The 23,318-nt window shown below is 35.7% G+C and overlaps 1 long non-coding RNA gene across 3 annotated transcripts; it reads right to left on the reverse strand.

Annotated features, from left to right (window-relative positions):
* Nucleotides 1-631: 631 nt before the first annotated feature.
* On the reverse strand, nt 632-19,293 carry LOC308194399. 3 transcript variants are annotated; one of them, XR_013950501.1, is made up of 4 exons: nt 19,179-19,293; nt 18,808-18,896; nt 2,315-2,457; nt 632-1,529 (listed from the first exon to the last, which is right to left on the reverse strand). It is a non-coding gene; the product is annotated as an uncharacterized lncRNA (long non-coding RNA). The 3 variants fall into 3 exon arrangements; XR_013950502.1 differs by having other exon boundaries at nt 19,085-19,279; XR_013950503.1 differs by lacking the exons at nt 632-1,529; nt 2,315-2,457 and adding an exon at nt 9,523-11,827.
* Nucleotides 19,294-23,318: the final 4,025 nt, after the last annotated feature.

A 23,318-nucleotide genomic window follows, 5' to 3' on the forward strand; every position in this document is an offset into this window, starting at 1 on the left:
GTGCGCTGGCTTACCGCATATAAATATAAAATATGGTTACCTATTTAAGACAAGATGTTACAGTAATGCTTGACACAAATTTAGAAAGTTTCCATGATCTCATATTATATATCAAGTATATATATCATGGTATATATCAATGTTATATATATTTCCATTCTCTTGTTATATATCAAGTATCTCTTATTATCTATCATTTCAGAAATATATAGAAACTAAAACTATTCTTAGCTTTTATCTTCAATTCTTTACATATGCATTAGTGGCATTGCTCTTTTTTTTTTTTTTTTCCACCTAAAACCTGAGCATACGTTTTTCCTCAATGAAGAGGCCTGTTCCAGAATTGTTGTTCCAGAGTTGTAATTTAAAATCCCAGCTAAAGTTTGCTGGACTCTGCCTGACCACTCCACAACTTCCAAGTTCTTTTAAAATTGTCTATTATCTTTTAGATAGACTATTGTCTATTGTCTTAAAATTTTCTATTGTCAAATGAAAGCTTAAAAACTTACATTCACTTCTTCATCGTGTTTTCAAAGAAGTTATCTGATAACCTCTCCTATAGACCTAGTGACAGAGAATCCAGTAACTACATTGTCACGTTCCCCCCCCCCCCCCCCCAAAAAACCCTATATTTCCTGCAGTGTCAAGAAATTTATTAAGCTGGTATCACAAATGTGGGTGTGACTATACATTATAAATCCTTTATAGTCTGATAAAAAATGAATTCTAGCTGGTTGTCTTCAAATTAATTTTCTTTGGAGTGTACAATTTTTTATGTCATCACACCTAACTGTTTACTTGAAAGGTAATCTTTGACAGGGAACAGCTCTTTCTAGATTGGTATTTTCAGTGTAGTCAGATCAATCCATCAACCACAAAGAGATGTAGAAAAAATATTGTAAGAATAATTTGAAGAAAAGTCATTTTCCTTGCAACTGTGCTCTGAAATTTTCTCGTGTTGATCTTAAACAAGCTCAAGGAAAAAGGTGTGAACTATTCTGAAAGACACAGAATGTGTTCTTCACCTTATTATTTATGTTTCAAATTCTCCTTGAAAAGGCCAGATATAAGACTGAATTTTCATTCATCATGTCAGCTCTTAAAAGTTCATGCATTTCAAAGCAATGGGAAATTCCTTTTGCACACACACATAAAACAAATGCACACATAAAAATCCAACAAAGTCCAAATAATTATTTTGAAACACCATAAGACTATTGAGGAAAGCTTTCAAATGTTAAGAAATGCTCATCTTTAAGTTCCCTGTGCATTCTTCATTCAGCCCTCTTTGTGCATAAGCATCATGACAAAATTTAATTATTCAATCACTTTTCTCTTCCACAGGACCTCTGCTTCTTTCAGTGCACCGAATGTTCACATAATGAGCAACTACTCAATATTTTGTTTTCTCCTCATTTTTCAATGTGTGACCCGAGGCCTTATTTACTGCACACTATTCAAACCCTTCTCTCAAGACAGAATTGTTAATTTCCTCTTGAGTTTCTCTCTGGTGCTCATCACCACAGTACCTAAACAATTAAAAATATTAATTAACCAGTGTTCACAACACTCTTGCAAGACCATACAGAACTGAAGAGCAAAGAAATTAAGGTCAACAAGGTCTACTAATTTGGTGTCTATAGACAATAGTATCCTTCAATGCGTATTTCTTTACTCTTATATAAAGCCTTGGACTCTTTATTAAAAATGTATACACTATACAATTAAAGCCTGTACTGTATCCAGAAGACAAAACTATGATTAGAAAAGTAAAGTGGATTCTGAAGAGTCCTGAATATGACATGATTTTCTATCCTGATGATAATAAAAATCTCTACGAGGGTTTTTTTAACTGAAAATATCTACAATTCTAATTAAAATAATAATAATAATAAAGTTCTGTTACAGTGTATGAAACTGACAGCAGCAATGGTTTACATCAAGATGAGAAAACTGTGTTACTTCAGCTAAAGGAGTAGTTGACAGTGGCAATAATTTAACAGCTCTGAAACAGCATGGTCAGTGAGATTCTCAGGTACTTGTTAGTACCCAAGGAATTGCATGTGATTCCTAAGTTACAGTATAGGTTTTGCAAGACAACGCATTCTTTGGGAAACAAGACATTTGTTGCCTGCATCCTTCTATCCCCACAAGAGTGATCCAAACCTCTCTCCCCGGCCCAATCCTTCTCCACACCTTTTCTTGTGATAATCCCATTCTGTTTTACAGAAGCTTCATGTTATAAGAAATGAAAGATAATGTCAGATAGCTATGAAAATGTTTAGAGAAAGACATTTAAAACAACCATACTAACCACACATACTGCTAGTTTTTCCAACAAATCCAAAGCCAGATATCCAATAGCTCTTTCATTTCTTGACGGTTGAGAACTTTTGCAAGTTTTTTTTTGGTCCTGATAAGTCTTGTGAAAAATTTGTCATCAAAGACAGAAGGTCTCTGAAAAAGATATTGCTGTTAAGGTTCAAGCTATCAGGATGCATTATAATCTGGCTATTTCTCTGCAATTTTACCTATTGCTTGGAATCTGAATTAAAGCTTAGTTTTTTAAAGGAATTTTTTTCCAAGTTATCCTCTCCCACAAGGACATAAACACCTACCTGCCTGAAAACCTACCTAGTTTCCTTATACGATTCTTGGATTACAAAGTTGGAGCAAAAGTGAAATAAAGTGATATATCTTTTTCTCCTACTTATCAGTCATCAGGAAGGTACAGGCTGCTGCATCATGAGGGGTGGTCTCATCTGAGCAACTGGATTGTCCCCACCCTCCCCATTTATGAACGGGACCTACTAACCTACTACTATATCCCGAGGATTATAAGTGTAGTAACTTAAATCAATTGTTCTGTTAATAAAAAGAAAATAAATAAATAAAAAAAATAGAGCACAGTTTACAGACCCTTTGAAGTTGTTGTGTTTAGTGACCTCTAGTGCTAAAGGTTTCCGTTTATTTTCATACTTTATCTTCTCCAAGGATACAACACTTTTATTCAAATACACACTGTAATCAGCTATAGTTGTGTTCAAGGATGCACATCAACATTATTTTCCTCTCCTGTCCTGCTCTTTATATGTCTACTCTTGTTTAAAAGAAACTTTCTGCCTGTGATTGTGCAAATCTGCCATAGTGTTAAGCATACTAATAATGAATATAAAGATTTCCCCTTCAGATTGGCAGTTTTAAGGCTCAGTCATGTTCAAAAATGCAATGAACTGAGTTAGAGAAAGGTCTGTAGTTCTAGAAATTAGTCCACTTATTAGAGAAGGAAATGAATTCTTTATATGTACCTTTACTGAAATGTACAATACCTGACACTCCATGACCACGAGAAAGCTAAAGAAAAAGCACTGTACACAAAGTCAAATACTGGCATGCTGTGAGTTACCTGGAAAAGATTTGCATTTGGTTTCATGCATCATATTTAAGGAAAATATGGAGTTTGGAACCAAACAAATAGTATTTTACAAAAAAGGAATATACTTGGAGAGAACTTCAGAATTAATTCTCTCTCTTTTCTGTTCATTCATTGCCCTGAACATATTTGCGTACATAGATGTACCTAATCCTTTCCTGAAACAGAAATTAGAAGCTCTTCGTATTCAGTGTTCCATAACTGTGGATTAATGGTAGAATAAGGACACAGTCTGATTGATGCAACTACTCTTCAAAGGTTGATATCTGACAGTATTGATTGGACTGTAGTTATGTAGACATGAAATTATCTCCTAGATATTTAACACTTTTCTGCAGAAATGTGAAGGCTGATAGATGAAATAAACTGGGGAGATAAAGAAGACTGATTTAAAAAAAAAAATAAAAAAAAGTAGGGAATATTAGGAAATGATCTAAAAAGTACAAAATGAAATTTAAAAAAAAAAAGGCAAGCGCTACTGGTAAAGCAGAATAGATGGAAAAAATAAAAAAAAGTATGGTGTTTTTCTTTTGTCAACGCTGAACAAAGAGGGATCTAAATTCTTAATAATGAAAAAAATGTGTATATATTAGAATGGCAAAAATAACATTTAAAGAGCAATATGAAAACAATGGGCTATGTTTTAACAACAGTAATCTAAATGAAATGCTAGGAAGGGGTAGGGAAAGTATAAGATGACATGGAATGAGAGATGCCAAAGAGGTTACAGCTGATGAGAAAATTGTAGAAGCTTAGGAAAATTTTAGCTGCCTGACTTAGCAGCACTACTTCAGATAGAATGACTTTGTAGATAGCTTGGAAATGAAGGATGAATAACAAAGACAAACAACTGGAAATGACGGAAGGCATGGTCTCAGTTGTCAGGTAACATGGTAGTACAATAAAAATACTAGAAAATGGGAAAAAATAGTGAAACTTCTAAAGAAAAGCAAGGAGTAGCAAGATGAAATAATTGATGGGTGGACAAAATGGCTCAAGAATTAAAAAAAACAGTTTATTATCCACCAATATTTTGTAGTGTAGCTGTAAGAGCTGCTAGGACTCACAGGAAAAGAAGCCAATTAAAATGTAAAAGATCAACTAGAGTTGTAAGGTGAAGGGTACTGAGATACCTAAAAAAATAATCCAAGAATTAAGATACAGTTAAGAAGGATGCATCCCCATCAGCTGGCACCACTTCCAATAAAATCAGTGTATGAAAATAAGACCAACTTGTCAAGAGCAGAACAGAGAAACTTCTTATCCGTTCACTGACACCAAAGCAGTTTTCATAAACTCACTTGAAAGTGTAGTAATTCTGTTTCATTCAAACACTAAAAAGGCAAACAATGAAAAGAGCCTGCTCTCAAGCGTGGGATGTTAATGACAAGGGAATGCACTGGGAAAAGCACTGGAAGAAGGTGGCTAAATAGCTCATTGTTGTTATCTATCCATCAACCAGACAGTGCAGAAAAACAAAGGGAAAAAAGAATTGGAAGTGACAGTTCTGTAACTCAGTGCTCTGGATGCAGTAAAGTAGTCCTTAAAACTTTACTTCTCGCTTAATTGTAAAGAAATTTACTACAATATATAGCCTTGAAAACACCACATAGTTTAACTAATGTGAGTATAAATACTGTGTTTCTCTTCGTTTGAGTTCATTTTGATATTATTTGTGTTCCTCATAAGCCTTCTTGAGACATCATTAATGTGTTTACTTTTATGCACAGCAGGTCTATGGGGGGAAAAAAAAATCCCACACACCAAAGATATGCAAAGAGGTCTTCTAAATAAGGAAATGTAGAAGAGCCAATTCAGCTAATCAATAGCCTAAATATTTTTTAAATAAAAACAATGGGCAAGAGCCTCAGCCTTAATTAAATGTGTTTTAACTCCAGTAGCACAATGGGCACTTAACAATGCCTTGAACAAGCAGCTAAGAGTTTCTCAGAGCAGGGAGTCCTTGAACAGCATAAAGCCAGAGCAAGCAGTTTGTACTTCCTACTGTAAACCCTGGGATGTGGAAAATGAAGACACAAAAATATTAAAACGGTTAATCATAGAATCATAGAATGGCTTGGGGGGAGACCTCATTACAGCCTTTCAATACCAAAAGGGGTCTTATAAAAAGGATGGAAAGGGACTCTTTAATCAGATAGATAATGATAGGACAAGGGGGAATGGTCTTAAGCTAAAAGAGGATAGATTTAGATCAGGCATTAGGAATAAATTCTTCAGTTTAAGGGTGGTGAGGCACTGAAGCAGGTTGTACAGGGAAGTTGTGGATTCCCCATCCCTGGGGCATCTACAGATGATCTTTAAGGTCCAATCCAAAGATCATCTACATGATCTTAAAGGTCCCATCCAACCCAAGCCATTCTATGATTCTGTGATCATCTAGTTCCAACCCCCCTACATAGGCCAAAAGTTGTTCTTCACCTTTTTATAAGCCCCCATTGTGAATTGAAAAAATAATAAATCCAAGAAGACCCACATCTTCGCAATCATAATATCAAGTAAAATATGCAAAATATTTTAAAAGACATATTTAGAACTTCTTTGCCTTCAGATTTTGAACCTCAATCTTCATGTTATAAAGCTTGTCGTTTGGTTTTTGTTTTTTTTGCAACTAAAGTATTTAGAAATGTCATTTAGAGGATTTTTTTAAATGTCTGTAATTCTAACATAAAGACAGACCTTCAGGATGTGGGTCTTTGTGGGAAAGAAAAAATACTATGAGATTTAAACTTAAAACACATTATTTTATATTAAAGTAATTATTAGATCATCTTTTTCAAGCTTACTATGCTCAAATTTATGAGTTTTTATTTGTTTCCTTAGGAAATGTCATGACAGGTTTCTTAAGGTCAATGGGACCAATGAGATTTAAAGTCACCTTTTTTTTTTCCCCAAGAAAGTGCTAATTCACAAAGTTAAAAAATAAAAGAAACAAAACAGTAAACATAAATATTTGGTATTACAGTCCAGTAAGAACATGAACAGTCTCTACTGTCCTATAAATTTATTTCTCTCCCACACATTCATAGCTGATTTTAGCATATTACATTACAAAAGAACTGCAGAGCTCTTATTATGATAGAAATTTGCATGTAACATACGGATGGAAATTTATTTACAGCACTTTTTCCTCCACTTATTTCAATGGACCCTTAAGAACAAAATGAATTTTGAAGTAAATGTTAATCACTTAAAATGATTTTTTTAAAGAAGCTCTTAGTCATCCACAGAACATTACGGTAAATAATTCTGTATTTCTAATATACTAAAACTTATTTGCTTCAAAAGAGACATTAAAATGAGAGGTTCAGAGAACAAGACAAACACTAAGTGACAAGTGCTGTTATATTCAATCATTTCTGTCTACCTCAGATGGATAGTAATTAATATTTTGTCAAAGACTAAAGAGCCATTGTATTCATTTGGTTTTGAATGCATATTCTACTTTTCAACTTTTTAAATAGTGTCCTAGTTCTGTATGGAAAAAGAATAAAAGATAAGAATAGAATGGTTTTCCTTATATCTGCAAACAGTTGAGGAGAATATCTCTGGAGCTAAAAAAAAAATGTTTGGTCTCTGATTTGACTTGTAGCACTTGAGGATTGATACCAGGATTTTTAGATGGAAGATGTCATAGGACTTAATGGTGCCTTAATGCTGATGTGTTCACCTTTACTAAATAATTTTCAAGAGTCATTGAGTTGCCACAGATATGAAACATGAAGCTGAACAGAATTTCTGTCCCCTGGGAAACATGCCAAACCTGCACAGACCCGGAAAACTTGCAGTGTCCAAACTGTCCATTCCTACTTGCATGAGCAGGAACAGCCCTGACCTAGAGTAGAGCAGGTGTCCCCATTCTTCAGTGTGCACATCTTCAGCTGCACATGTGTGTTGCCTGAAGTGTGAGCTGGCTTGCATATGTTGCTTGGCACAAAACAGGAGCTAATTCTGTCCCCAGAGCTGGTATCCCCCCAAACTGGGACAGGAATACCTCACTCTTTTGTTACCCCTTTGATTAGTGCCAGAAAGTATGCAAGCAATTGTCATTTGCTTTGTGCATGTTTGCAGTGTTATTGGCACTGTGGGAATTATTCATGATATCAAAAAGTATCATTTACATGTATCCAAGTATGAGGATGAGCTTGCAGTGGAGCACTGAAATATCAGTCTGCTGCTGAGCTGGGTTTCAGAACACCAATCTATAACACAAAAAGAACAGCAGTGGAGAGAGCACAGAGTCAAATCAATACATTTGAAAGAGCAGTGCAGTGCCATGCTGACTTGCCTACATACCCTGAGGAGGACCACATTTTCAAAAGACCATACCTCCTATTCTTGAAAACTCTCTATAGATCTGGAGTACCCCGAATACTGCATTCATATTCTCTCCTGCGCAATCTAATCATACCTTTGCAAATGCATCTATAATTCTCAGTACCTCTGTTTACCCATCTGTCAAACATGGATAAAAACCCTCTAAATTACAGAGCTGCTGTGAGGCTTAATTTATTAATGCATGTACTCTGAGATTCAGAATTGAAAGGAATCACATGCATGAATTATTATTATTGTTACTATTCCATATAAAAATATTTTGAAACAATAAAAGAACCAGCAGAAGATGGTATTTTGAAAACATCAGTAGTTAAATTCTTTTGAATATTACTGTGCTGAAGCTATCAAACAAATCCATTTTATCATATAGCAACAAAACATGTAAAATCATTACAGCTGCTTGCTTAGTTCAAATGAACCAGTTTTCTGCAGCCACAAGTTTTTTCTAACTGTATGAAAAACTTCAGACAGTGGAAGAAGGCAAGGTAATTATGATTTCCCTTGAGATTTCTTGATAATAATACCTCTGTAAAATGCACGTGTGACAGTTTGGGGTCTATCAGAATTTCTGTAACAACTCTTTTTGCATGAACTCCTGTAAGCTGGCTGAACATTTCACCAGAAATGATAAACTATGGTACTGCAAGCAGCTAAATCAAAATAGTCAAAATTAAGAGCCTGAAGCAAGTCACAAAAACTATATTTAGGACCCTAAATCAGGGGCCTTATTTCACAGACACTTAGCACTGCTAGTTGCCCTACATGACACATGCAATCTCATCATGGCAGAAGTGCCACCACCAAGTACCTTATGCATTTGCATGCTGCTGTTCTCATCCTCCAGAGCCCTGAATCTTGTGCAGTCACAGGTGTGCAGAACAGCACTTTGTTCTACCAAATCAGTTTCCACAGGTGACTAGGACTTGCTATTTATAGCTTAATAGCAGTATATTAGTTTTATAGGATACTACACAAGATTACTGTAAGAGACAGGCTGTTATATTCATTTTATTACAGTTATGTCCTATACATGAACTTTTTTCTAGGGAAAACATATCCAACAAGGAACGTGCCACAAGATTAGTCTATAGAGTTATAAAACTGAATATTCATAGTAAATCCATTAATGCAAAATTTTTAGTATTAACACACAGTAATTGTCAGGAAAACTTGACAAGTCTGCCAGAATTGCACTGTACTCAGTTTATACTTGTAAATCTTAACAGAATTATTAACAAACTTGATTGATTAGGAAAATTGAGCAGAAGAGTTTAAGTAGATTCAGGAAGTGTGCTATAGAATTGTATAATTTTCCATAATATTTTGTTTTCTCTCTTTTCAGCTGGTAATAGAAATTCTTGCAAGTAAAAGTAGCCACAGCTGTTGCCCTTAAATATTTGGCAGTTTTGCTTACAGTAAGATTAAGTTACCTCAGAATCTGCAATATTGTATTTTACTTTCTACATTTGAAATAATAAATGCTCTAAATACTACAAATACTACAGTTAGTTTACTGAAAATCCTTAGGGCATAGGCATATGCTGTGAATGTATCTGGAGCAGTTTGAGAAATTACCACCCCCGACAGTTTACTACCACCCCACAGCTGGAAATTACACCCCACACACAGCTGGAATGCCCTAATTGTCCATATGGGCAGTTGTAGTTAGTTCCCATGAAAAGCAGGCAGCTTAACTACAGTCACCTTCAGAGGAACAGAAGAAAACCTGGCAACGGAACAGAAGAGAATAGCGTGGAGATGGTAAAATCATTAATAATGGAGCAGAAAATATGAAAGCAATCAACATTTTCTTGGAAACAAACAGGAACCTGGCCCTCCTTCCTTTGCTCAGGAGCTGTGTTTAAGCCAAGACCCTCACCCTTCGTCCTTGCCTGAGCTTTGTTGATGGTTATGTCCATGCCCAGTCACATACCTCACTGATCATAACCATTCCCTGCCTGATGCCAGAGCAGCCCCAGCCCCACCACTACAGCCGTGGCTGATGATCAGCATGCTGTGGCTGACACTGTTCGCCATCACTGACACCGCTCCACTTGCCCTGTTCAGGTACTGAGGGGTTGCATCCTTGTCTTCCCAGCCCTCACCCTCAGCTCCCAGCCTTGCCTAGCAGAGCAGCCTGATTCTTGACACAAATACCCTGCAGAGGACTACATTTATATCCATAAACATAGGTAACAATTTGAAGCTCTAAAAAAAATATAAAGAGAAATATGGCCTGCAGAACTGTGCAAAGTGGCCAGTGAAAAGGAGGAAAAGCCCTATATTCACAGCCTGTGAGAAGTAGCACCTATTTGGAGCATGGCTGTGTGGCTCTCACAGTCTTAACTGTCCACTGTGCATTTCTTCTACTCAGAGTGGCATTTCCTCTCCAGCTCTAGCCACCTGGGAGAGTTCACAGCCTTCAACCAGGCACTCATGGTGAGAAAAATATAAATCAGAGGTAGAATTAGCTTTATGGAGAGAGATTCGACAAAACTTTTGCACTGGAAAGAGGGCTGTTTACACCAGCTTATAGGAAACACCAAGATGATGGGGAAGAACAAATTCCATCCCCTAATAAGAATCTGGTGGAATAAGTCTGTTCTCCCTTTTATCATCCACTGTCAGGAATCTTTCTTGGACCTAATGTCCTAAGCCATTTCTCTTCCAAAAATTCAGATATAGGCTCAATATATGCACTAGCATTCAATGTCTGGTGGTTACAGCATTCATATAGGCTATACAAATCATACATTAAAATCATCGACACAGATAAAAACAACCACATTCCCCTTTTCCTGGGGCAAGAGGATGCCCTGTAAATGGAATCCATCGGCCCCCTTTTTCTGAAGCTGTTTCACTGCATTTAAAATACAGAAATAAATACATGAGCCTACAGAGTGAGAAAGATGATGCAGTCTTGTGGGTACTCCGTTCTCCTGGGAAACCAGCATTTCAGTCAGTGCTCCAATGAATATTTACACAAAGAGAAAAAGCTCCTAGAGGAGAGATTAAAAGAGACTCCATCGAGAACGCCCTAGCTGGGATTAAGCACCAGAAAGGCACTTAAGCACTGCTCATTGCAGTCAAGAGCCTACAGTACACTGGTTTCAGTGAGGAAGCCAGCTGAAGAAGTTCCCATTCTCTCTCCTTCCTCCTCTCATCCTTTCTCACTTTTACACATCCTCAGGTGTGGGGCAGTGCTACTTTGATTCTGCTATAAAACAGACAATTAGTTATCACGTCCCAAAGAATGTGATTTGGCTGGAATCACTTCACTAAACTGACAAACAGCATAGTCTCAATCAGCTGTGAGAGCATGCAGAAAGGCTCAGAGATTTACAATACACAGGTGGGAACAAGTAGATGGAGTGCATTTTTCAGCATGGAGGCAGATAAATAGGTGGAAGAGAAGAAGAAATAGAAAGAAAGAAAGAAAAGAAAGAAAGAAAGAAAGAAAAAGAAAGAAAGAAAGAAAGAAAGAAAGAAAGAAAGAAAGAAAGAAAGAAAGAAAGAGAAAGAAAAAGAAAGAAAGAAAGAAAAGAAAGAAAGAAAGAAAGAGAAGACATAACTGTTTATGTGCCTACACTATAACAGGCCTCTGGGTAAAATCAGAGCCTAGGTATATATTCAGAGGAAATTTAGACACTTGATTCATTTCATTGACTGTAGCTGCATAAATGTGAGTTACAGTAAAGTTACAGTATGTCTTGGTTCTCTATACTGACCACACAGAGGTGAAGAGCATTTCATCTATTTACACATCTACTCAGGATGGGATGAATCACACAGTGAAAGAGCATGGCTATCTATATTGGCAATAAAAGGAGACTAAATACAAGTATTTAAATTAGACACCTAATATTTGTATCAATGACCTTAAGATGAATTCCACCCCTAGGAGTCCATATAACTGCCACGGTAGTTGGCAACTAAGAAAATCTTTCATACATGCCAGATTTGTCTTCAGGATAGAGTCTCTTCTTTCAGATGGCCTTTCCCTTTGTGTATGTAGCCCTGATTTTGCTTGTTATCAACCTGTAATGGAGATGACAGCAGGAAACGTTTTACAATATCTGTATGCTACTGGAGATACTGACAATACCTCCTTCCTGGGTGGTAATAGCTAACGTAAAACATTACTGAACACAGTTCCAGTTAGCTTTCCCCATGCAAATCATATAGAATGTAAATACCCATATTGGTCTTCAGCTATCCTTTCACTGTTCAGTCACTGAAAACTTGGGGACTCTTATGCAGCTATCCAGCACTGCCTTTCATTTTTATTGTAGTCTCACCAGCAAATTTTGTCAACTTACTTCCTTCTCCCTTTCTTCATCATTTATGGATATGTGAAAGACCAAAGGTGTCAGTAAAGGCTCCTGTGGGTCTCCACTGACAACCTTTTACCCCTCTAGAACAGGTCGTTTATCCTACACTCTTTCTTTCCTCTCTCTCATGTAACAATTCACAAAGGGAATTTCCCCCCTTGCCGTACAACAGCTTTGATTCCATGTGAGCTTTCAGTGCAGGGCCTTTGTTAAAATCATTTTGAAAATCCAAGTATAGAATATCAGTTGAACCACCCTTAGCTATAGTACATTTGTGAAATTACTCCCATGTTTTATAAACTCTATATTAGCAGGGTACCTAAGAATGTTGGGGATAGCAAATTTATGGTTAATTCGTCTATAATATAGATTTATTCATTCACTAATACAACATGACATTCAGTATTTTCTTTTTTTAATAAAAATGTCCCATAATATTTCTTATATTTTAATAAAATAGAGATTGTGCAAGTAATCTTTTCTTTTCCAAAGTCATAATGGGCCTCATAAAAATTGGCATTTAGATGTAGATTATATGTTATGCAGGAGATAACAGATGAGGTTCTCAGATGTTTTACAATTACGAAAGAAATGTGTTGATAAAATAAATAAATAAATAAACAATTCTTGCTTATAACACCCGACGATCACAGGTCCCTGTCTGCCCACCCATTTATATTAATCTTCTAGGCAGTATGAAATTAACAGCTGTGTTCCACTTGTAAAATAGTTTTATTGATAGACTGCACTTAAAAGGTTTAAATTTCTGTTCTCATTCTGGTTTTTAAAGAGCTCCTCCAAAGGATTCATGTTTTAGCAAAATTCTCTCATCTTACAGTATGACCTTAAGCAAACCGTACAGCAGCATGTGCCTACTGTGCCATCTTCAGGATATTTTCAGAATAAAGTTATCCCTGGTTTTGCAGCCTTCCTAAACTAAAGATGGAGAAACTGAGATTAAGAATAACTAATTAATAAATTAAATTTGGGAAGTTTAGAAAAAAAATGTTTTACTACAACATAAATCAGCTGCTATTTTATCATTCTGAGAAAAGTTGTCACAGACCTATACTTTGCTGTTTAAACTTTCATTCTGTTCCCTAACATGATGAGGAGATTTGGCTGTTGTATTTCTCTGTTTAAGCAAAATTTATGTGTTGGAAACCCACCGTACTGTTTTCTGGTCCGAAGTAGATGAACTACTGCACTGGACTTGTGCTGCAACTGTTGCTCTTTATTCTTCTCTGCAGCACTGATCAGGTGGGAAATTATGTTACACCTCACTGTTTTGGTGAATGTCCTCAATTTCATCTGACCCTCACATTCTTCAGTGAATTATTCTTTGGGATTGAGCCGAAGCTTGTTATAGGCTGTTTTTGACTTGTATTCACTCTTTATTGACTGCATCACCAGGTCTTGGCTGGAGCAAACATGATCTCTACAACATATATTTCCAAAGGCACCTTGGCTACAGCAGAGATCTTTTCCTTCTCACACTCAAGGAAGATGAACAGCCTGTACCTTAAGATTCAGCACTGCTCTGGTGACCTGCAAGCCCTGACAACATGACTGCCTGTCGTTCTTGTGCAGAATGGTGTGAATTAAGCTAACAGCCTTTGTATGAATGGAAGCCACAAATACAACAGGTTATAGCGATCTGTAGCTGTAGATTACCCTATTAGGCTCACCCTAATCTCCACGGAAAAGAAATGCACAGAAGCCTAGTTATTTTTACATTAACAAATTAATATTGTTAATGAACTACCACAAAGCATCTGCGCTCAAATTCACTGCTATTTTACTTGCCTGTCTGTTCTTCATACCAACATGAACCAAACATGTCCTTTCTTTCAAGAATAAATCTATTTCTTACACGGAGGCCACAGTCTGCATAACTCATAGTCTCACACTTGCTTACAAAGAACAAACATTAATTTCCTAGAAGATACTGAGAAAGCAAAAAGCATTCAGAACCACCAGGTTGCTAATGGATCTATGCCATGACAATATAATTATGGCAAAACATGAAATTAACCAGATATAGCACATGGAGAAAAATAGAAAAGATATTCAGCCCATGTTAGAAAGGTCTATTAAATATTTCTCACACAACTGGTTGACGATCGCATTGGGAACTTAAGTGTTATCACTCCTAATGTACAGTAGAGCACAAGCTCTTCTGAGATGATTCTAAACCAGTTCCATGATCAAACTAAACTGTAGCACCGGGTTCTACCTAAGATGTAAAATATGTCTTCACACTTTCTGTGAAGAAAAACCGCTATGCCTTCTGAGAAGAAAGGCTTTATATTAGGCCTGAAACCAGCTCAACAGAAAATGAAGGTGCTCAGAAGCAAGAGTAGTCAAGTACCACAGAGCAAATTTTTTTTTTTTCCATTTGATGAATTATGGCCATATTGCTAAACAACAGCTTTATTTCAAAACATATAAGGTAACATAGTCAAGCTATATATCATAGGGTACATTGACCTCCCTAGCTGTTTCAATCAAATGAACAAAGAGACTAGGAAAAGAGAAACAGAAAAAATATATATATATGTATAGTTCATTCCCAAATAGAGAGCACCAGAGTTCTTTCAGCCTACCTCTCTATTTTTCCTTCCCCTGCTAAAGCTCCTTTCAACAAATTACTATCTTCACAGTGAGAAGAGTATAATTTTTTATAACTCCAGATAAGTTATACAAAATTAAGCCAGACTACTCTCTTCATGCTCCTACTCACTGCCTCCCTTACTCTTAAATATCTCAGTAATCTACAGTATCCATTCTGGATTTGCTTGAGAAGTGGTATGTCTGAGAGGACCTGAACTATTGTTAGTCTGAACTCACACTTACCCTAAAGGTTGCTGATTATGTTGTGCAGAATGTACTGGGAATAGTACATCAACCGTCTGAGTCAATTGTTATCATCCTTCTCACACCAAGGAAGTGACAGTACTTTAAAGTTCATGAGAAGGAAAAACTTATCACATGCCAAATGTCTTCAGAACTGGATTTTACTAAAGCACCTGATGTCATATTGCAAGATTTCAAGAAATAGACACATAGACATAGAATTTAGTCTTAAGAGATTTTGGAAAACCTGTTTGATGAAATGGAGAACCTTACAAATCATCTTCCTATCTCATCTGAAAATACAGGGGATTATCTCCCTACTCAGCTTAACCAGGTTTCCTGAAGCTCATAATGAAATGTAAGGGACTTCTTCCTCCAGTCACACCAAATGTAAATATGGAATGAGTCTACTGTAAATAGCAACATTAGAAAAATATAAAAATAAGTTAAAAAATTGTTGTCAGTGAATCTTAAATCTCAGTTTTTCTATAAAGAGAGAATAGAGTAATACTTCAAAAGATATGACTGTAAACAAGTAACTGGAAGCTTTTCCATAGGGACATTTATCTTTTTTTTTTTTTTTTAATGTCTGAACAATACCACTATTCTTATTATCACCCACAAGTTTTACATATTTCAAAACTAGACCATCTTTTGTGGGAATCAATCTACATTTCATTGTTCCTTACAGCCATCTTCCTTGCAGAAAATACACTGTTTTAACCGTGTAACTTAAATGAATCTCACTATTCACTAAAAGTATAAAATTATTTGATCATACACTAGCCATCATATTTATTACAAATCCCAGCTGTTAAAAAAAGCTTTGTAAAAACAGCGGTCTACCTTCTACATGTTCAAACAATTTAGCTTTCTCACTGTAAGATTTGATTATATGCATTTATAATGGACATCTTCATCTGCATGATGGATGCAAACAGGAACATTTAAAACACCTCATCAACTCTTACCTTAAAACAAGGAGTACTCACTCTATTACTCACATTCATAATGTTCGTGAACTCCATAGACAAGAGGGTAAAAATAGATGACTGTACAACATATGCACAATGGTTCAGGCTGAGAGCAAAGATGGGAAAGCATTTCTCATGCCAAAAAAGTGCATGAGTGTGTGTATGAGCATGTGTACATAGAGCGAGATTCTATTAATCAAAATATCCACACATTAGTCACTGTCATCATTCACCAACCACTGTTTTTTGATTTATTATACAGTTTTTTTTTTCTTAACTCTGAGAACATTGACAGCTTATATACATTTATGCCTGCAGAACTCCCATAGAACTTTGTTTCTTATACATTAGATCCAGGTCTACTTGCCCCACTGACAGACACTAAAAAACATAGAAGAAAATCTTACTCTCTTAAACCAACTACTATTTCTTAAATAAGTAAAACTTTAAAACCCCCACTTCTGTCACTGCTGTCACACTTTCTCCTTGCATATAAACATGCTGTTCAAATGTATACTACTCCCCAAACAGTAAGAGAAAGGGAAATCTTGGAGGAATTTACTCTCTAGAAAGCAAGAAAATAAGGTAGGAAGCTATACAACAGATGATGGCTGCAAGACTGCTCCTAGTCATCTCTGTCAAATTTAAAGTTTCGCCTACTAGAAAGCAGGCTAGGAGAATGTTCTTTTTTAAATGGGTGACCCTGGAGCTAGAAGCTTGAATACTAAATGGGAAATGTGAATGAATAGTACCTTGGGACAAGAGACTAAATTTTTATTTTCTATTTGGAGATCAAAATTATCTTACTGAAATATATCATTAAGTTGCAGTCTCACATTTGAAATTGTTAGGGAATGTCAGGAAACACAAATTTCATCTTGACATATATATAAACATTTTTACATCAGGCTTTTATGGCTTTCAAGTGAATAACATCTGATCAATATTTATGGTTCGTTCAAATGTATATATATGTATATATACATATATACATATATATATATGTATATATGTATAAATGTATATATATATTACCTAAATACAATGATAAGCTGGTCCAGAAATATAATTTGTAGATACTTTGAAAAGTCAATATTAATGATAATGATGATAACATCAACAGAAGTACATCTTACACATGAATTAATGTGTGAAAGCCTTTGCAAGCATTAGTATAGAGCAACGCTGAAAAGTTAGTGTTAACTTTTGTAAACATGTTAATACCAAACCTCAGATTATCCAACATCTCCACAAATCAGTGAGACCTGGTAGATAAATTACTTAATTTCTTTAAAAATAAATATATTTTTTTCTTCTGTTGGGCAGTGTATTTGAGGTAAAACAACTGTACATAGTTGTGTTTTCCAAAAATGTATTTGTCAAAGTTTGGCATCTTTTGTTGCTGTCCACTTCAGACATATGAAATAATATTTAAGTCATACCCGCTTTTTTGAGAACCAGGATACAGAGTGTCTGTTGAGAAGGTGGAATGTTGGAAAGGAAAAATTGTGGCATAGTTCTTTGCCAAAGAAATCATATATTGGAACCAATATTCTGTCAGATTAAAGCAATTGCAGGAATAAAATGAAAGAAATTCCTTATCTGGGCTTTGCATTCAGAGCTGAAAATAAAACCTTCATGAAACAAAAACAATGAATGAAAACTCTGAGATAAAGAGAAAAACAGATTTTCTGATGCCTTTAACCCAGTAAAATAGCAAAATCATGTGGAAAGAGATTGTGAATTGATACTAGCCTGAGATGTAGTGTTTTATCTTCCTTTTGTATTCACTTGGCAACTGCAAGGCAATAGAGCCTTCACAACTTGAAGTTTGTTCTCATCTGCAGCACCAACTCTTATATCAGTGAACTTACTTTGAAAATCAGTTTTCTCAGTTTTTAATGTTTTGCAGTAGTTAGAACAGTGTGATCAGTCTCTCCCTCAGGTTTTTGTTTTTGTTTGTTTGTTTGGTTTTTATTTTAAGAACTGTCTGAAATCCTTCCATGAATCACAATTATATTCCTGTAATTATTTTATATTTATGGGTATGCAGCTACTTTTGTCTAGCTCTTCCCCCCCCCCCACACACACAGACCCCACCCCACACTCCCAGAGGTAAGTAAAGCTAGTAAGTTACTATTCTGCGTTCCTCGATTCCTTGAATTCTTAAACATAAAGAGTCTAAGAGATCCTAACCTTGGAGGCTAGCCCTGAAAACACACCCCAAATCATATTTACAACCTCATTAAAAGATTGATCCTTAAGAACACTTCTTTCAGGGGAAAGAAAAAAAAAAAAAGAAAAAAAAAAACACTAAGCAATTGTATAGCTTAAAATGTGTTGTCTCACCACGCTTAAATAGAGGAGAGAACACAAGTTAACCTGGTTCGATTTATGTCATTACATTTTCAATTGTAAGGTCCCAGTAGAGGAACTAATTTCTGACACCTGATGATTTGAATAAATCCACTTCTCACACAGCATGTTACACATTCCATGTTCTGCCAATTATTCACTTGCTTCAGTGTGTCTTTTCAACAATGTAAAAAAATATAATAATCTGAAAAGCTCTCAAAAAATATCTCATCACTTCCAGCAAATGAATTCTTTGAAATAATTTCTCTGAACATCCTGCCAAAATAATTGCAGCTTGTTCCGGTCCAGCATTACAAAATAGAATTTCACTAGGACACATTTCACTATTGAATATAACATTTATATTTATAGGTCTACTCTGACCTAGCTGACTGATTGGTCAGAGTATTGCCATCTGTGGTGCACTTTTCACAAGTAAGGTCAATGTTACGGTCAGATCCTGATCAGCTTTCCTGGATATAAGGGATTAATGAGTTCTTACCATAATTGTTTTCCACAAAGGAAGTCTCTCCAGATTCATTGGAGGCTCAGTTCGTGCTCCTTTCTCATGCTTCCACAGATTATACATTTCTGAAAGAGCCAAAAATAGAGTGAAGTTGGTGTGGTCAGGATTTTTTGCCATTCTCCCATATGAGTAAATCAACATTATGATATGAGACAGGGTAAAAAGAGAAGGACAGAAGCCTAGTTTGCAGTGATGTTAATATTCTAACACTATACAACAACGTGGCATTTTTGTCACTAGTAGGTTTACAGACATTCATGGTTTGAGGCATCCATCCTGCACGTGTAAAGTGCTTTCTACTGTAGAACCCCGCATCCACACTGCAAATGCAGTTTGTCAGGCAGCACCTGAGTATGCCACCTCAGCCTTGATTCTGGCACTCAGGAAACCCCTTCCAGTGTACCACTCTAGCCCTACTTGTGACTCATTTTAGCAAATTATACACAGCTCTTTACCTTTCCTTAGGTTTTTCACCTATCACATTTTCTGGCTTTAAACATGGAATTCATTGCTCTCAGGTGAAATCAATCTATCAGTTACCATAGCTGCATAGCTAGCAGTGTAATTAGTAAGCCAATTTGCATGTAACTGACCTTTTCCAGTGTCTTCTAATCTCCTGACTAATAGGAAAAGGGAACTGGTTAAATGACAACCAAGAAAACTGAATTTTTTATTTGCAAAAGGCTCAAATAAAGGAGCTATTCAGAAAAGCCTGAATGCACACCTATGTCCAGTGCATCATTAAAGACACACTTAAGCTCTAGCTGGCTGACCTAGACATAAGTGCGGACTCATTTTGGAAATCTGTTTCATAAGCATACAAATGGAAAAATACTGCCTGCATGTCTGGATGTCAACAGTGCAGAATGATTTGGTTCTCTTCACTTCTTGCATGCTAAGGGTCTTGTTAGTTTTGCATTTATCCAGAGACAACATAAAATACTAAAAGAACTGCACCACTCATTCTTATACCTGAAGAAAGACATTTTGTTAAACCCTTGGTGGCTGAGTTATAAATTCTTCTATCTAGCCCGGAAAAAAAATCTTTCCCATAAGACTACATTTTTTTCAAATCAGATTACTAAAGGTGTAAGGTTTATATGTAGGTTTCCCAGCTAAGCTGAAATAACATTTTATCAATTGCAGAGTGTAATTTTAATTCTCCTGATATTTAATGTATGTATAAACCTTTTTTTCATTATGTTCTATAATTTAATAAGTAATGGTATGTTTGCGCCACACTTAAGCATATATTAAATGCCTTATAAATGCAGTCAAAATGTGTTTTAAAAATGGCAGGACAGCCAAATGACTGCAATAATCTCATCTGCTGATTGATTTGGATCCCAAGCTGCTTTTATTGCAAGAGAATGAAGTACCATTACATCTGGGAATATATTTTCTCCTGCAATGTTTTGTTATATCTAATGAAAGACAGAGAATTGGGATATTTTTCTTAACTTCAAAAATGTCACTTTTCCTAACAAAAACACCATAAGAACTCCCAATTAATTTTTCCAAATATAGTCAGTGTATTACAAGGTAGTTCTATCTGTGTATAAGCAATGATGATAGTAACCAGTGGGGAAGGTCATTAGGAAGCCTTCCTGGGAATACTTATCAGCTAGATATCCAACATTTGGGGGTTTGGAGCCAGGATAACAAGGCGGATAGGATAGTAGATCATGGACTATAGATTATTTACTCAGCATGGGATTGCTAGCTTCAGCAAATAGAAGGAAAGGGAAAAGAGTTTGAGTTTGAGTTAAAATATAGTTTGAAAACTAGGCCAACAAGATGAATCTAACAAAAAAGCAGAATATGCTGCTGAGTGTATGGCAAAAGCTTTTAAGAGAGTGTAGTTATGAGATCTAAAGTCTTTTGAAAAGCAAAAGGTACCAAACATTGTTCCATGTATTTATTTCACCACTTGAACAGCTCAGAAGCATTTAACGTGCATTCTGCCACAAAGGCAACAATCTTCACAAACTTCACATTCAAGAGGCAAGACATTTTCTAACTGAAATTTGGAAATACAAGATTTTGCACACAATAGCCGCAAACAATTAAGAGCTTGGGATTCTAAATTAGGAAATACAGAGATAGAGGGGAAAGAAAATATTAGTTTCATGTGAAAGAAGGAAAAGCCTTTGTTTCTAGGTCTCTTTGTCTTTACAAACATAAGCGATGCCCAGTCAATTAATTTCTAACATGCATATGTTAATTTTCATAGTGCTTTGTGATGTTCTCCTCTTGAATACCTAATGCAACACTAAAAGTGTTCAATGGAATGCAAAAAATAACTTAACACCAGAAATCTGAGACAGATTTTAAATTATTAAGACACTAAATGATCAACTTCTTATTCCAATTTTACAGTCTCAAAGATATTTTCATACTTTTCTTTATAATGTGGCTAATTAAACCCAGCTGATAGCAATCTTTTCTTAAAGAGTACATTTGTCATTTCATAAACTGTCTTGGATTTCTTCTTGATTCTTAGTTGATGTTTATAAAAGTCTTTTAGACAGGAAGAAATTGACAGACTGTGCAGGAAACAGTGAAGCTGTCTATACATAATGGGAAATGGACCATATTTTTGCAAAGCTTCTGTGGTCTACTGATGAAAAGTGCTGTATAAAAGGTAGGTATTATAATTATTACAGACAGCTGTCAAATGCACAAAGTAAACCAATCAAAAAAGTAGAGATTTTTTTCATTAACTTTTTTCAATTATAGTAATCTTGGTTGCTACTTATAATTACACTCAGTAACAATTTTTCAGACAGCACTGTTATTTTCAAGTTGATTGTGTCCCTTTAAATAAATCACATCATGTGTCTAAATCAACCACATGGCAGAGAGCTGAAGCAGGTATTTAAAACCCCATGTGCACTGCAGATTTTGTGCTTGTGAACTTTTCAGTCATTATCTCATTTCAGTATTTTCTTGATAGAGATATAAAAGATGTTTGCTAAGTCCTTACAGCGTATTTTTGTACATGTACATCCCTAGATTTATCTAAGTTTGCATTTCTAGAGGTCAAAAATGTCCTTCAGCTACTAAAGTCTGTTCTATTTACTGAAAGGATCACAGAAAAAAATAAATAAATATAAAAAAAATAAATAAGTGGAGGGAATGAGGCAAGATCAAAATCAAAGTGGGGATTGGATTCCTGAGACTTCTTAGATAAATGAATATGCTTGCCCAAACTAAATAAATGGAGATTTTATGCCAGAATATCTTTCAGTAATAATTTAAATACCAGACACTATGTGTCACAAAGTGGAAAAAAAAAGGTCAGAAAATATGCTAGGGGGTGACTGAAACAAAAAGAGAAAGCAAACCAAAATGGTAATATAGAAGAGATCAAAGTTAACACACTGCAGTCAGAAATAAGATAGGCAGACCCAAGCTACACATTTTAAAGCACAGAACTGTCTACAAACTCCACTGGGGATGCACAGTCATGTTATCTTTACAGTCTTATATTATATAACATTGCTTTCATCTGACATCACATAGTAAATTAGTCTGTTTAGGATGTTTTCCCTTTCCATTATATTTTCCCGTATTTTTGTATAAACTGCTGACTGTCCTTAGGATTGCGACAACTGTCCTCTTTGTTTAAATCCTTTTTCCTTCTTGGCTACTGTTCCCACATTGAAATATTCTTACCTGCTTGGCCTCTGATTTCCTAACACAACATTCAAGCCTGAAATTCTGTGGATGACTGGGTAACTCCACCTCTCAGGAGCCACACTGATTGTATCTTCTCATTATATTTGATTGCAGTTTTTGATAAACTAATCTAAAAAAAGGGTGACAGAAGATGCCAAGGAAACTTTCATAGGTAATTACAGCTTTATCCACAAGTTCACAAGCATCTGTTTAAGAACAATGATATTTTATTTCTCCACTTCTGAATATATCTATCAGTTGCCTAATGATCTCTCCTGTACACCAGGAGACAAGGCAGGAAGAGGTGGGAACAATCTGATGAAGCTACAGGTTGGAATTGGGATCTTGCCATTTTTGGAAATAGTGAAAAATCATCATAGAACAAGTGCGTCCCTCCATGGCCACTTGCTTTCAGATAAGAGTGATCCTGAAATTCACATAATGCTAAAGAACTGAATTACTGCTAGCTAATATCTGTCAGTAATAAAGTAGACTAGCCCTTAGTGAGGAAGACAGCTATAAACCTTGTAAGGTAGAAATAAAGGAAGAAATACTCCTCACATACTTCTTGTTACAGTTATTTGGCACTTCCTTTTGCATCTCATCTCACCCACCTCTATTTTCAAGAGGTTGTGAAATGGTCTTTTTGGTTGAGAAGAATTTACTAACCTCCTGTTTGACTGTGGATTTTGATCCACGTCACCACATAATTTAAATTCTCTGAGCCATGTTCTGCTAAACCTGTCCTTTAATCTGCTTCAGGAAATGATCAAATTCTGATGGAAGACAGCATAATATATTTCTCC

This window comes from Anser brachyrhynchus (genome assembly GCF_964034855.1).
Source record: "Anser brachyrhynchus genome assembly, chromosome: 4".
Taxonomy (NCBI): domain Eukaryota; kingdom Metazoa; phylum Chordata; class Aves; order Anseriformes; family Anatidae; genus Anser; species Anser brachyrhynchus.